Here is a 16,507-nt window from a genome sequence, read left to right on the forward strand (position 1 = left end):
CACACACTAACGACACAACAAGACACACCTGGGGCAAGACAAGTGGCTGAGGGCACTGATTGGTTGACACGAGGAAGGGCAGGATTACACTTAACAAGACCAAAGGGAGACACACAAGGAAAAACAGAACCCAAACATGACATTTACTAGGCTTACTACGCATCCCCGACTTTGAAGTCTACTCCTTGGAACCGAACCCGCTTTACGGGCTTTGTTTGCCACGTCTTCCAGGATGCCCTTCATTTCTGTTGTTGCGGCTATCTTGATCCATGTCTCAGATCTCCATGATGGATACTTTGAGCATGGGAAAAACGGAAAAAAAAGAAAATCACAAAAGAGCCAGATTGGGTGAGTTGGGAGGTCGCGCCAGCATGCCGATGTTGTATATGGCCAGGAACTGTCAGATGCTCAGGGCATTGTGAACAGAAGTATGGTGAAGCAGCCATGAAATGTCGTGTCACAACTCTCACTGTCAAAGACCGAGCGTGAGGTTGAGGAACCAAATGCAGGGAAGGTAATAAAGGATTGCACTCAAAAAAGGAAATTTAATCTCAAAAGAGATCAAAGGAAAGTAAACCAGAACATGGAATAAAAAAAACACACAAAATCAATACAGTAAAAAAAAAAAGAAGGCAGAATCAAAATTACAAACACATGGGACAAGACTCAACATGACTTGAACTGGGAACAAACACAAACAGACGTAATGATCAACTAATACAAGCAAACTAACGAGGCACATCTGGACAAGCTGATTGGTAGACTAAAGGGAGGTGGCTGACAAGAGCAGGTGGACACAAAACCCTAACGAGACAGACTTGAAACACAAGTCTTCAAACGATTTGGTGGTTTTACCATGTAGGAAAATATGATCAAATAGAGCGTATTCCACCACAGCTTCCCCACGTCACAAGACGGACAAGACGTTGGTACGTTCTGTGCATGCTCCTTCTTGACGGCAATTCATCGTCACTTTTGGGATACTAATTGTTGGGGTTAGGAAGAGGCTGAGGCTGAGGTTGTAGTACGGTTGACGTTACAAAACATGTAGTCAACAAGTACTGGCCTGTTAGCTCAGTCAGATAGACGCTTGTCTTCCGACCCGGAGACCCTGGTTTGAGTCCCAGTAACTCCTGTTATGGTTCAGGTTACTATTTTTGTTTTGCTATTTACATGGCCGATACGTGTCGCTCAACTACAATACGTGACACTATGTGGTCGTATTCTGTTGGAGGAATATCTCTTGACATGAAACAAAAAAACTCGTAAATATTATTATTCCAATTTAACATTTGAATGTCCTGGATTGGCTGTCAAGCAGTTCAGGGTGTAACCCGCCTACTGCCCGAAGGCAGCTGGGATAGGCTCCAGCACACCCCCGCGACCCTTGTGAGGAATAAGTGGTTAAGGAAATGGATGGGTGGATCGGATGGAACATTTAATGAGGTGAACATAGCTTAATAAGTAGAGCAGCAGGATTTCAACATATCACCAAAAAAATGTTTCATTATTAGGACTCATTGTATTATAATAATGAAAAGTAGTGATTTAGAATTAACATTCTGACGTTTGAGCCTCTCATAGTTCACAAGAGTCGCCTCTGTTTAACTGTTTAACTGTTTAAGCGAGCGAGCGAGTGAGCGAGTGAGCCCGTGTGTGCGCGCGTCCCTGTTGGTTGGTCTCAGGTTTGCGCGACTGAGAAGAGGATCGAGCGGGGCATACTGACGCGAGCGAGGCAACTTGAGACTATTGCGCCAAGATCTCGTCCAAGGTAAATTAACGGCCACTTTGTCCAACTAATTGCACGTCGTCTTGTCCATATCGGCATGTTTAGCAGAGGTCAGGCAGACTGAGGATCGGACCCAGTTTCCTCTCGTTAGAAATTCTGGGACTCTCACCTCTTTCTGTCTGCTCCTATCATCACTCTGTTGAAAATGAATCGTTTTAAATTAAGATGCGGTGCAAATACTTTGTGTAACGTTAACCTGTAGTGATTTAATTGCAATTCAATGTATGTTTTTGACGCTGCGTTTTGCGTATTTGCAAATTGTCCCAACTAGATGTCATTTTCTATTTAAATGCTTGATCGGTGTGATCGTTTCATTTCAATGAAGGTCAGAATCCAAATAAACTGTTATCCACTGTTAATAGAGACATGCACACATGGCGCACTCGATCTGGTCCATCTTCTTTGGGTTATGTCTGAAACCGTTTGGCGATGCACAGCCTGCTATATTCGTTCGTACGTCGTCGATGTATCAGACATTTATTGGTTATAAACAATTACTGTATAACGCACGAGAGGATTGCCACTTTTCTGGCGCAAATTGGACTGCTTTTACGCGCAAGAGAGGACTCGGAACAGACGGCGTGTGCCCCCCCCCCCCCCCCCCCTCATCTATTCCGCTTGTCTACAAGCAGCCGTCACAGGAGAGCGAGGAACAGCAGCCCACGGACTGACTGACTGTCACACACCGAACAGCGACATCAGCCCTCCGGGGCCAGAACATTTTTACCTGCTCACCGCCCATATATGCTGTTTCCGCTCGGTTCATCGCGTCTCTAATGAGCTTGATCGGCGACAAAAGCCCCACCGGATTGCCTCCATTTATTATGCGACCCTAGAAGTCGCTGATAATAAGTACTTCGCCTCATATCTAGAGGATGTGAGCTGCTTGTGTTTGTGCAAAAAAAGCTCATTTGTACGCTCTCCACAAGAGTACCTATTAATGTTTATGTTTGTGGCACCATAGGACTCTATTGAGCCTCTGGGAAATACATTTGCTTGGATTTATGACCTATTTTCTCAGGTTATATCGATTATTGCAGCCCGCCCTGTACTATGTCTTTGTAAGAGCACGAAAAGTGGGTCTGCTACATCTATATATAATTTGTTGATGTTACAGGGGGCACAGAGAGGTTTTGATCCACTCAACTCTGAAAGCTGGGTCAATTCTCAAGAGGGAAAGCTGTGCACTGAAAGCCCGTTGTTGAACACATAAAAACTAATGTGGCAAATGAATGCTTTCACATGTACATGTACATGCATATGAAGGGTCGAAAGCGACTGTACAGACTCTGATCAGTGCCAGACATGTTTATGTATGGGGAAAGCTCATGTATTATACATCAGCGTTGCATCAGGCTGCGATTGTGTGTCAATGTCATGACTCCGTTTGCTTGTTTTAAGTGTTATGAAGCGAAGCGTGTGGAATGCGTGACTTTTCTCGTAGCTTGTACTTCTCTGCTTAGTGTTTTGTTTGTAAAACATTACATGAAAAGTCATATTTTATGCACACTGATTTTTTTCCTGGTGTGTCAGCATTCAGTATTTTATTTTTATTTTTACAAATTTAGCCCAACAAGTTCCTGGGGGTACATGAGGGGCGTATTTAAAAAGAGGAGCACGTCAATTTTATACACGATCTATATAAGGATATATTTATAAGAGAAGCAAAAAATGAGGAAAAAGAGGGACAAAGGTGTGGCCAAGAGATCGATGAAACGGAGACGCAAAATCTCATTTGAAGTGGACATCTAAGAAAGGATGGAAGACACATTTTTAAATACAGTCTGGAGGCACAAGTAGAGAATGTAATGACTCCCCCGCCACCCTGACCCCTCGCTTTGAGACGATACTTATATCATTTGTGCCATCCAAGTTTACGGCTCACTAGCGTAATGGCAGTGACAAGCGCTTCATCATCTGCTTTTATCTGGGCTCTGCAGTTAAACTCCAGCGTGCCACTAGGGCATAGTAATCGAATGATTCATTTTTTATTCAGCTCTCCATTAGCTGCTGCATTTGGCAGCAAGCAATTTTTTTCAGGGCTCCATCACGTCAGAAAATTACAACAACAAAAAATAACACACTGTCTCTCAAATACAGTGGTACCTTGCCACAAAATAAATAAATAAATCCATTACCGCAAGCATAAAACAAGTCATCAATTCAACTTCACAGAACCAACGGAGATAATACCCGATTAAATTCAAACAAAACTCCTTGTGTGTTGTAAAGATACAAACAAGACTAAATTAATTAAAATGTAAATGAGACTGCAAAATCCCAACTGCTACCTTATTCAACATAGGCAATTATTCAGTGATGAAGAATTATTGATCATTAAGAATTCTGCCAATTGCGTGGAAACAATTTTTCTTCAGTTTTGGCTGGAATGTGCTGTTGATTCCGTGTCAACTACACTTACACATGTCTATGCACAAGACAGTATGACAAGAAACATTATAGCAGGCAATGGCTATGGCTGAAATACGATCTTACGGGAAAAAAGAAGAAGATAAGAACATACAGTGTATCTGTGATGTAAAGAAGAAAGTGAGAGATGTTAGTGTGCGCTTCAAAAAGTTGCTGCCTTGGTTCTAATGTTTTGCCAGGAATGCAGAAATAGCTACTAAAGACCGTTCTAAGACAAATAGATGCCTTTCCCATAAGACCCCATCAGTGATTCAGCCTTTATAAAGTTGACTGACCATCATTTGGCATTCGGAAAACTGCTCCTCCCCCAATCGTGGCAAACGCACACAGAAAATGTGGTAAATGATCAATGAGCCTTTACTTGCCTTTGAATCCCTCCTAACGAGAGTGGGAGAACCCCCAAGATGAGCACCCTTGGGGGGGCTTTTCTCACCAGACCGAGTGTGTGGCAGCCGATGGACATGCACCATTCATTAGCTGACAATGCCGTGGAATGAATCAGACAGCGCAGCCTCCCAGGAACCAGCAAACATATTCTGAGTGATCAAGACATGAGCACTCCCCAAGGGCCAGCGATAACATAATTGTATTATTCCCTTTGCAATTGATTCATATAGGGAAGGAAATAAGGAATTTCAGAGCGCTTATGATCCCTTCACTTCCTTCACGATTCCCAGGAACAGCAAATTTGTAAAAGCTTTATCACGCATGCGGCAAAGTGCAAGGCTTGTGACTTGACTGTGACTTTGCGGGGAGCGAATTCTCCGCTATATCTTCTCCAATTACCTACTCAAGGCGAGTGACTGACGAGTGATTTTTCACACGTACGTGCTGCTCCATTTGAAATTCTCACAGATGTGAAAGATGACGGGGGACGTGTTTCCTCGTCCTCCTTTTTGATGGTGATCAATCAAGGGAGGTGAAGACAGATGATTGCCGATGCTCCCTTGTAAAAGCCGGGAATTCATCAAAGGCCCGCCTCGGCTTCGTTACAAAGCATCAAACCCGCTGTAGTCCCATGACGCAATAGCTTGGGGTTAGACCGGGACATGGCGACCTCATCCCGAGACATTTAGACGGACGGTCATTTGGAGGATATGCTTGAACGGAGCAGTGTTTTTCATCCGTGGGGGCCGTTTTCAGACGGTGACGTTGTCGGTCACGGTCGGATTGTTTTCAGTCTGCTTACAATGCGCATCTTATCCATGCTTGTAAAGTCATCCATCCATCCATCACCACAAGGGTCGCGGGGGGGGCGCTGGAGCCTATCACAGCTGCCTTCGGGCAGTAGGCGGGGGTACACCCTGAACAATCGCACGGGCTTGAAAAGTCATACATAATCAAATGCGTATCTGGATTTTTTTTCACTGAGGACTAGAAGCACATCCTGTATTTGCTACCTGTTGGCGGTCCTTGTTCCAAATATCACTGAATTGGATCGGGGGGGGGGGCGCATTCAGCTCTGAGTCGGATGGTTATTTGGGTGGCTGAGATGAAGGAGGACTCCAGCGATAAAAGTGCAACATCTCCACTTCACGGGAGACGCTGCTATTGAGAAAGACAGCAGGACGCTCAGGGCGGGATGTTTGTGTTCTCAGTGTATTTACACTTTCTTCCTACTGCGCTAAGAATGAGGACCAGAACGTCGCCTAACGACATTCCTAGAAAGCTTGTGCCACTTTTGCTCTTGTATGTGTTTGTATTTGCTGACATTGGATGAAGAAATAGGATCAGCAAGCCAAAGTGACAATATTATTTTTGTTGACAATGAGCCAGTAATTGAGTGCCACCTTAATGATCGCTGCTCTTAACAGTTTTCAGAAGCTTATTGGAAATATCTAATTAAGTTTGAGTACCAGGCTCGCCTAGATTAAATCATCGAGTGGGTTGATTGCATTCTTATCAAATAGTGGGTTTTAGAAATTGCAGTACTATTTTAATTGAATAATTATTTTCTGTAACTTCTGTTATGGTGCTGCCGTGGCCTGGGGGTCTGTGCTTGCTTTGTCGGCCCGAGGTCGACGGCTCCCCTCTTGGTTGGAGGTTCTCATGCATGCCAGATCCACCAAACCAGCATCTACTGAAACTCAAAAGGAATTTGCTTCCCCCACTGGTCGCTGAATCAGTGGAGGTTGGTGTTTGTGGATCTCACTCTGCTTCATCTATCCTTCCTTCCTTTCGTCTTTCCTCTGGTCTCTTGCTGTCTCCCTAATCTGTTGGAATTCATCTGGTTTTAATCTGGGGTTGGTGAAAGATTCTGGATTTGTAACTCTATGGGTGGAGGGTTGTGTCTGGTTGGTGTTGGATTTCACTTTGCTTCAACTTTCTTTCCTTTGATCCTTTCTCTCGTCTCCTGACAACTTCACAAAAAAAGAGAGGGATGATGATAACATCTTGACTCGAGAAGGCTGCCGAATGGGGGAAAAAAAAAAGGACTTTGAATTTGCATCAATTGGATTATGTTATTAGAGCGTTTCCTGTAGAGTAACTGATGAGATATACAATTTAAGTGAACCAAAACATTTGAAGGAAGTTAGGAGGAATATTTCAAACAAGCTTGACCTTTTTCTTGTTAGTCGCAATATATTGTAATTCCCCATGAGATGGCAAACAAATACATTGCGGATGACATATTGATTTAGCTGCTTCAGAGGTACGGCATGTACACTACCTTTTGCAAATTGTCCACTTAGAAGTAGGCCTACTTGGGCAACAATGCTGAATAATGGGTAAGAAACAGCATACAAATTGAAGTATTAGTATATTACATTTGAATATTTTCTGACAAACTTCTCAAATCCACACAGCATCGCACTGCAAAAGAACGAGTCCTGACACGGGCCACTCCAAAAACATGCGAGACCAATAGAACAATAATTTACCGCAATTCAAAAGCAGTTGGGACATAATGTCTTCTTCTTTTTCTCGTAATTACAGTGCATTACTTTTTATATCGTCTCCCACTATATTTTCAGGAGAACAGGCCCTGGAGAGTCATCATGGAGTGGGACTGAGGTGTGCAAGTGATGTTCATGTGAGCTTATATTACTTATATTTATATTTTATGATGATGGAACCCAAGACTACTCATTTTCTGTCCTCTAGCATTTGAAAAGTACCTTTTAATGCACACATTTCACCCAAAATGGATGTGCAGTTTTAAATTCCCGTATCTTGCTTGATTCCAAACACAGACACACTTGAATTGAAATTTTGTTTATGAGGGGTTTAACATGGCTTCGTGTGCAACAAGAGTGAAACAATTGACACTCAAGATTTTTTTTTTAACACTGAAATAAGGGCTTAACATCCTTGCACAGCTTTTAGTTACAGTTTTTGGTGAGTTTATCACAGTGTTAGTTTTTTGTTTCACATTTATCGTTGCCAGTAATTTTGTAAGATGGTATATGCGCTTGAGGAAGGATTTGCTACGTAGGTGTGTGCATGGGCTGGTGGTAATGTTCATCTGCACAGCTGCATGTTATCACATCAGCCACAGCTATGTGAGTGTCTGTTTCTGATTTTTGAACCAACGAAGCCTCCAGTATATGCTTCTACCTCTGACATACAAACACCTTTAGGAATTCTGTATATCCTTTTGTAAATTTGCCCACTCCACACAGGTAATTGGCTCATTCCTGTGTTAAATAGCTTCTCCTACAGGACACTGACTTGGCTGGAGTTGTTTCCAGAAGACTGTGTCTGTCGCGCTGCTTCTCAGGGACTTTGAGACACATTACATACTGAATTACTGTATGACAATGATGAACGGATTCTGGTAGTGCTTACACCGCAGATCTCCTTTTGTAGGGACTGGCATACAAAGTCTGAGAGACTTCATGCCAGTGGCCTAGCATGTGGGGGGGGGGGGGGGGGAGGCACTCCAGGCAAGAGCATTCTCGTAGGTGGTGTGAGAACAACATTTCTAGAGCAGAAAAGTAAGGACAATTGCTGTCTGATTAAATCCCTTTATAAATATGTACACCCTGAAGTGTTTTCACTTGTATGGGAATATTTAGCCAGCAAACGGGCATTAAATGAAACTGTAAATTGTTAATTCAGTCAATTTAACCCATCTCAACAGCGTATCAACACCTCTGTTGTTACTTTGCTGTTGGTCTCTCACGCTGTCATAGCAACGGAGACATAAAAATCCCCAGCTAGCTTAGTGATAGCTAGGACCATGCTGGTGTATAAGACCATTTACCAGACCAAAATGTGTACAAATCCACCCTGGGCTCTACCATTGGCTTAGAGAGTATGTAGTGGGATCATGTTGGAAGCGTCTGCCTCAACGTACCACTGTACTAACTCTCCGTTTCAACCGATTTTCAAATAAGTGAAGGTGAGGCTTTGGACACCGCATGGTGTAGCAACAAAAGTGAGTGCACTCCTAGGTGAAAATATCTGATCTACACAGGAGGTAGCGGTACAGTGGAACCTCGAGTTACGAACGACCCTTTTTATGAACTTTTCAAGTTACGAACACAATTTTGGTTGAAAATAGGCCTTTAGTTATGTACTGTACATGTTTCGTTATGCGAACTGTCTCAGGTCTCAGCATGGGTGGGGGAACGGTTCATACTGTGCGTCTCGTGCATTAGCTCTGTGCTAAACTCATTGCTATAGTTGTACTGATTTTTTTTTTTTTTAACTCTTAGGCTTTAAACGCCCCAAAATCCAAAATGCCTTAAAACAACAGCGGCTGCTTTAATGTCATTAACGTGTCAAAAAGACACATTTCCCTGGATTGTTTTTTTGTGTCAGAAAAAGAAGAAAAAATTGACAAATGGAAAATGTGAATACGATTTTTATGTTATTTTGGAAGGAGACCCTTTTTCAGCGGATGATCTGTTGACCTTCTCCCCTCCTCATGTATAATTAAATCATAATAAGCACTTACTTGCTGTGATGAAGTATGCCTTAGACTGCACACAATAAAAAGCCACTCTCAAAGGTGCACTTTTGTTTAGTTTGGGGGGTAAGGGTGGATACTGACTGGTTTTCTGGGTCCCCACCACCTTTCAAAGTGGCCAGAGTTCACCTTTCAGAGTGGTCTTTTATTGTGGGCAGTCTAAGGTACACCTGTGCACTAATCATGGTGTCTAATCAGCATCTTGATATGGCACACCCGTGAGGTGGGAGGGATTATCTCGGCAAAGGAGAAGCGCTCACCATCACAGATTTAGACTGGTTTGTGAACAACATTTGAGAGAAATAGTGATATTGTGTACGTGGAAGAAGTTTTAGATCTTTGAGTTTATCTAATAAAAAATGAGAGCAAAAACAAAAGGTGTTGCGTTGATATTTTTGTTGAGTATATTTTCAGAGCTGCTGTCGTTGTGGTGACAGTTCCTTCCCTCTTCTCATTAATGAATACAGTACACAAATTCAATTCCCTTTGATACTCCTCCTAATGCCCCGTGTCCGCTACATAATTTAACAGCTATTGTTGCTGTCAGTGCAAATTATCATCGGCCATATGCATAATATACTGGCCAAAAACTGGCATCTGACACACCATGTACTGGCTGAGATTTCTTTGGCATGACATTAGCCCTCAAGGGCCTAAAAGGCTCAATATTGGAATGGTGCTCCCAAGTCATGCTTCAGGTCCAAGTGCTGGTGTAGCGCAAAGGCTTGAGTTGTGGCAGATGCTGACCACCAACATTACGTCACTGTGGTGCCTATTTAGTTGCAGTTGCTTCATAGAGGACGTCTAATTAAACATATTGTCCAAGTCTTGTAGTACTCTAAAGTCTTATTTTCATGCTCAAGTTGACACAGCAGTTTCATGCTTCCCGACACGGAAGACGTGGCGCAGAGCCTCATCAAAATCATCAGCCACACATCCGGCCGGCACCATCTGAGACTTTGGCTGCTCCTTTCATATGTCTGCTTGCATCAAACCCACACGTGACTCTTTTAACGCCTGTTTTAACCGAAGCTGCACAGTAACCACACAACACGCAATGGTTGCCTCTTTTTCCCTGCCTCGGGGCAAGGGTTTAGTGTTTAGCTCCAGCTGATGCAGCAGTTCAGAAAACGAGGCAGGAAAAGGGTCAAAATTGCCCGAGCTAGAAAAAGAGAGATGCAGAGATGGAGGAATTCTCAGCAAAGATACGGATGTTCACATCTCTGTGTGTAAGAATGAGAAACAGCGTGTATAATTCTGTGACAGATCTAAAAACCGTCTTAGTCATAAGATGGATGAAATGGCGAGATCGCTGTATGCGGTACGGGGGCAGACGGATGGAGCTCAAAATGCTTCATCTGTGTGACTCCTGATAGCGGCTGAGTCAAAGTCAGCGACGAGACATTTGAGTCTAGTATCTTGTGAAACCAGTTTTCAATCCCTATAAAAGCCTGCTGGACATGTTGTAAAGTGAAACGATTTAAGAGTCTGTTTTACAACAGATTTGCTGATATCACCGCCGAGCTGATGAAGTGTCAGGACCCCACAGAGAGTTAAAAAAACACAGCAGTAAAGGTAATACTTGTTTGATTTTCTGCCAAATTCCATTGATAAACAACACGATTAATGGTTAGAGCAGTGGTTCTTAGCCTGGGTTCGATTGGACCCCTGGGCTTCGGTGAGTCAGTCTCAGGGGTCTGGCGGAAGTCAAGACGCACACCCTGCTCACATGATTTGTGATGACACGCCTCGCTCGGCCATCATCGGCTGGAGGTCATCAGAAAATTGCTATAAAACTGCCACAAAATTGCCAAAAATGATAGGAAATTGATGGCAAAAAGGGCAGAAAAAAAAATCTAAAATAGCCATAAAATGTCCACAAAAAGAAAGAAAGAAGCGAGGCAGGAAATCACAATAATATGTCCATAAAATTGCCCAAAATGTCTGAAATCTGACAAAGGCAGAAAAGATGTATGAAAAATTACTACAAAAAATATATCCAAAAAACAGAAGATGAAAGGTAGAAGAAAATGAATGTCAAAGTATTGAATACTGCATCGTTTTCTGTTATGGTATGGTACGACTCTAATTAAATTTTAAGTCGTCCTCAGTACATTAGGCTACGGTAACACAAACACGTTTAGTTCTTTACAATGTTCAAATGTATTGCGGCTCCAGACAGATTTTTGGTTATTAATTTGAGCTAAAATGGCTCTTTTGACAGGAAAGGTTGCTGACCTCTTTCCTGGCCTATACCTATGTCTTGAATTAAAAATAAATAACTACAAAATCATATGTTATTATTGAATAACAAATGCACATATGAAATTGGTGCGCTTCTTTCCCTCCAACAAGCTTAGAGTCAGCTTACCCTGTTAAGAGAACGCGATGTTGCATGTGCACGTGTCCAGGTGTGTGCATCTGTTCATTTTCCACTCTCTGCAGAGACTCTTCACGGAGGGGCACGCTTCAGAGCGTGAAGTTCATCAATATTGAAATTAATGTGTTGTGGTTCAGTTGTCATGCGCGATATTTCAGCCCTGCGATCCACTTGAGGAGGCTTTTTGATGAATGGGCAATTAGTCGCCGAGTCCTCATGCCTGGTGGCTGACTGATCTCTTTTTAATGGCACTCTTCTTTCTTTGATAAAACACAAAATGAATCATCGATACTCCAACCCCTGAGGAGCATTCAACGCCGAATATAATTGTAATTGGGTTTGTAGCAGAACATTGGCAGGCAAAGCTGAGTCTGTGTGCGCGTGTGTGTGCATGTCTGAAAAGATAACTTTTGTGGTAATTACGGTCAACCACAGTTGGATGCCCATGTTTGTTTTGCCTCAGCTTTGTACTGCATATAATCCCCTAAGGTGTGCGTTCATTATTAAACGTCTATCTAGATGATCAACATTGATCTAATAAATGTGTCCTTGAGTGGCAGCGTGCTGACTGTCCCAGCCCAGCTCTATGTGCTTAGAACTCCAACTGTGTCTCATTGTCTTTAGTCCCTCTGAGTGTTTGAAGCTGTCAAAGAACAGTCTAATTAGATGTGGCAAGTCTCCCCTCTGAAATCCACTCTTAGACTTCACTTTTTTCCCTTTTGATACTTTAATCAAAAAGTCTTGTTTTTATGAATCATTAATGCCTCGAGAATGAAAAGACAAGAAGAAAAGCTCAAAGAAGTAAAAGTATTTTTTCCTCCAGTGGATACATGAGAGGCAAGGCGGACGTCTTCAGGCATCTTAAACCGCACAGTATAACCGACGTGCACCTAAGCGGCATCACATTTATATGTAACATTGAGTTTATATTTGTCACAGAAGGTCACCTCCTGCATTGCTGCAATTTCCTAAGCAAACAGAGCAGGTTTGAAATGAGCTGATTAGTGTCACGATATCCGAGCAGATGAGCTTGGAGGGCTGGAAGCATGGGACAATAATCTCCTAATATGTCACTGCAGGATTGTCATTCTTCATTCTGCCTGTGTGCGCTGGGCACGTTTGAATTTTAACTCATTCACTGCCATTGACGGGTATAGACGTCAAAACTTCATTTTAACGATTTCTATTAGTTTATTTTTTCTCGCCACTTTTGTTAAACAAGAGTATGAAAACCGAGAATTTTTTTTATTGTACATTTAGAACAGATATAACATTTGTGATTAATCGGGAGTTAACTATTGAAATCAAGCGATTCATTAAAATTAAAAACAATTTAATCGCCTGACGCAATTTAAAAAAAGAAAAGAAAAAATTATTAAAAATTAGGGGCATCAGGCGACTAAAATTTGTAATCGGAATTAATCGCATGACTTCAGTAGTTAACTCACGATTAATCACAAATGTTATACCTGTTCTAAATGTACAATAAAAATTTTTCTAGGTTTTCATACTCTAGTTAGCAAAAGTGGGAACAATTTTCAAACTAGTAGAAATCGTTCAAATTAATTTTTGACGTCTATAGCCGTCAATGGCAGTGAATGAGTTAAAAGGAGACGAGACTTATTTTCATATTTTCCCTGCATTTTAAAACAGTTTCTGTTTGTCTTATTAAAAAGTTTCAAACAATTTTAGTAAAAATATGTCAATCATGAAGAATTACCGACCACATGTAACACTCGGGTTGAAAATACTCACTTTTATGGGCCGATTCTGTATTATGCAAATGAGATACTGCTCAACCTGGCCAATGGGCTTTTTTTCTTCTTTTTTTTTTGCAATGATGATGGATGGTCAACTAGGTGAGCAACTACTTGTTCTCTAACAACCCAAAGTCTGAAGAGAAATGCAAGCCCAATGAACAAATTTTCCCTTTCAGAGGCAGTACTTCATCACCAAGCTGTCAAATTCCTCAGTTATTGTGTATATCTGTGCATCTGACGCATGCAGCAGGCACATCGCCAACAGCTAATGGCAATTTTTATAGTACAATTTTAGCTGTATTTACATACGTTTCAAGAAGCTAGCCACTGTAAAATGGAAAAACAATGAAACGCTCTCTTAGCACGGAGCAGTTGATGAGGAGAGTTCAAAGAGACTGATTTGAATGTGAGTCATTTATTTCAACTTTATGCTGTCCTGGATAAAGAACCTGAAAATTTAACAGAATAACAATAACAGAAAATATCTTTGGTAGAGCTGTCAAACGATTACAGTTTTTAATCAGATTAATCACATCTTAGAATTTTGATTAATCACGATTAATCGCTTAACAAAAAAGGCAAATCAAAATTTTTCCCGACAAATTTGAAAAGCACCAGGTGTTAATTCTTTTGACATTTATTGTTATGAGGACGTCTTGAAATTTTTTTGACTTGACTTTTATTTGCATAATTTAAAATGGGAAAAAAATTACCCCAATATTTTCACATGAACAAATATTCTAAATGGGATACGCAACATTTATTAAATGCTTTACTTTAATGCATGTAATTACGTTTATTGCTCAAACAACCTGTGCTACCTTAAACGTAGCCTTCCAGTCAGGCTAAAGTATAATCTATGGTCAAAATTAATAGTGGGATTAATCTGCGTTAATTCATGATTAATGCGATACTTTTTTGTGATTAATTAATCAGTTAACGCTTTAACTTTGACAGCACTTTTTTTGAGAAAATTACTTACAGTATTCGATTTTTGCTGTACTGAAATATGAAAACCGTTTTGTAAAACAAATGTACTTAAATATTGGAATTTAAAGTAAAAAGTCCAAACAGCGAGTAGTTGGAACTTTGATGATGTTTTATAGACCTGTCTCTTGGCTAATGAGCAAAGTTAACCTGGCCGTCACACATTGTGGTGTAAAAGTAAACATAAATAACACAGCAAAGAACTGTTAAATAAATATTCTATTGAAGTAGAGTAACAAAGTATTTGTACTCTGTCATATTACAAGACTGACTCCAGATGTGTCTTTTTTCTTGTTATCAACCCTTGTTGAGGCTATTCCTTTGAAGCGTCACAAAATATCTTCAAAAAGCCCAAGAAAAAAAGAAAAGAAACACACACAGGCACATCCTTTTATGCTTGTTGAACTGAGCTCTCGTGAGGAATGATGAAGTCTCTTTGGTTGTATCGTTGACACTGTGAAAGCATATACAACTCACACAAAAGCAAATCCCAAAGAAAACACAAGAAGCACATGAACAAGCCGAACTGGGACCAGCAGCAGTTGAGCCACTTTGTCGGGGTCATCTTGTCCCGCTTTGTTTTGATTCATAGTTTCTTGAACTTATATGTCAAACTCAGCGACGGTCTAACACGGAGCTTGCCTTGTCACTTTTAGACATGCATAGAAAGCTAATTGAAGTTTTGAGTTTTTGAATGATCTGCTCATCATAATCTTTGAAGCATAGCCCGCTAACCAACAGATTGATGGATACGCCTCCATTTTGCATTCACTTTTCAGTTTGTCTGCATTCTTTGAATGACGTATATTACAAGTGATCATTTTGAATAACTCAAACGAGAAATCGAATGGTTGTTAAGCACACACAGCGATTTTTGGAGTTATGAGCCAGTACTTGGCTGATTTTTGGTTTTGTGTTGTTTCAGTTCCAGTCATTATTGGGCAGAATCGAGCTTGCTGCTATTTGTTGTCCACACCTGCAGAAAGATGGATTCACTTCATGTTTTTGGTTCATGCAGGAACGAGTAGCTACTACACAACCAGGCATAGTAGTAACACAAGTCAATAAAATGTGAGGAATTAAATGATTTGTGCATTATGATTAATTCATTGTTGCTCATTTTGATGTGTGTGACTTGGCCACCAGGGGGCAGTTTAATACAGTCATGCACAGAGCCGTATATAGAAAGAGTTTGGCCAACTTGGTTTCGGCAGGGTAACAAGATGGCGTCCGTATGTCATGTGACCAGCAGTTGACCAATCACAGCGTGGCCAATCACAGCGTGATTGGTCAACTGCTGGCCACATGACATACGGACGCCATCTTGTTACCCTGCTGAAACACAGTTGGCCAAACTCACTCTATATACGGCTCTGGTCATGCGGAACAAAGGAAGACGAGTTTCACAACTACTGGTGACTCAGTTAACTGCATTAATATTTATCTTTTTTTAAATGATAAAGAATATACTGTATGCCTGTGAGTATTGTTATCGATACATACACGTAGATAATATTTTTTATTTTATTTGTTAGCCCATTTATAGAGTTTCTTAATTATTTATTTGTTAGCATTAAGCTAGCAGAATTCAAGGCATTTGTTATTTGGTAGTTTTACATACCCATAGTGTAATTGTAATTCTAAACTTCAGCTAGGAGTGACATTTAACATCTTGAAAGCTCTTTAGTTGAAGAAATTTTGAATGTTCCGTATGTGCCAAAGAGAATTCATTGTATCCATACAGTGCTTGTTTCTCAAATGTTGCTGTCAAGTCAGAGCAAAAAAAAAAAGAAGGTCTCGAGGAGAGCTTTTATCTTGAAAAACTGATAAGCTGGGCCACTCATATCCCAAGGCACCCCTGTATGAGTAAATGAAGTTATGAGCGTTTGTCACGGAACAAATTAAACTCGTAACTCAATGTACCAAGCAAGGTACAAACGATCAGGCCTAATTTGACCATTTTTCCCTCCTTGCACTCCAAGTCAGCAAAGGTCAGATTCTCAGATTTCCCTGAAAGATTATCGGTAAAGTGAGCAACCGCCACAGTATGCTTGGAAAATGGTTGTACCCGACAATCGTAAAACCTGTTCAATATTTACAGCCGCAAATCCTTTGGCCGAGCGCCGGACTGTGATGTGAAATGGAACAACACCAAATTAGGAAGTGAACTAAAGAATAAGCAAAAACCAACTGGTTGTGTTGAGTTTCTGTATTACGTGTCTTCCAAGCCTTTCAAGTAAATCCAC

The 16,507-nt window shown here is 41.1% G+C and overlaps 1 protein-coding gene across 1 annotated transcript in view; it reads left to right on the top strand.

Annotated features, from left to right (window-relative positions):
• The first annotated feature begins 1,730 nt into the window (after nucleotides 1-1,730).
• cdh24b (cadherin 24, type 2b) overlaps nucleotides 1,731-16,507 on the top strand; it is a 206,749-nt gene continuing 191,972 nt past the window's right edge. The window contains 2 exon segments of the mRNA XM_086074315.1: nucleotides 1,731-1,771; nucleotides 7,195-7,234. The gene's annotated coding sequence lies outside the window, so the exon portion shown is untranslated.

This window comes from Leptonotus elevatus, chromosome 1, assembly GCF_054856555.1.
Source record: "Leptonotus elevatus isolate MCC_2025b chromosome 1, RoL_Lele_1.0, whole genome shotgun sequence".
In the NCBI taxonomy this organism is placed as follows: domain Eukaryota; kingdom Metazoa; phylum Chordata; class Actinopteri; order Syngnathiformes; family Syngnathidae; genus Leptonotus; species Leptonotus elevatus.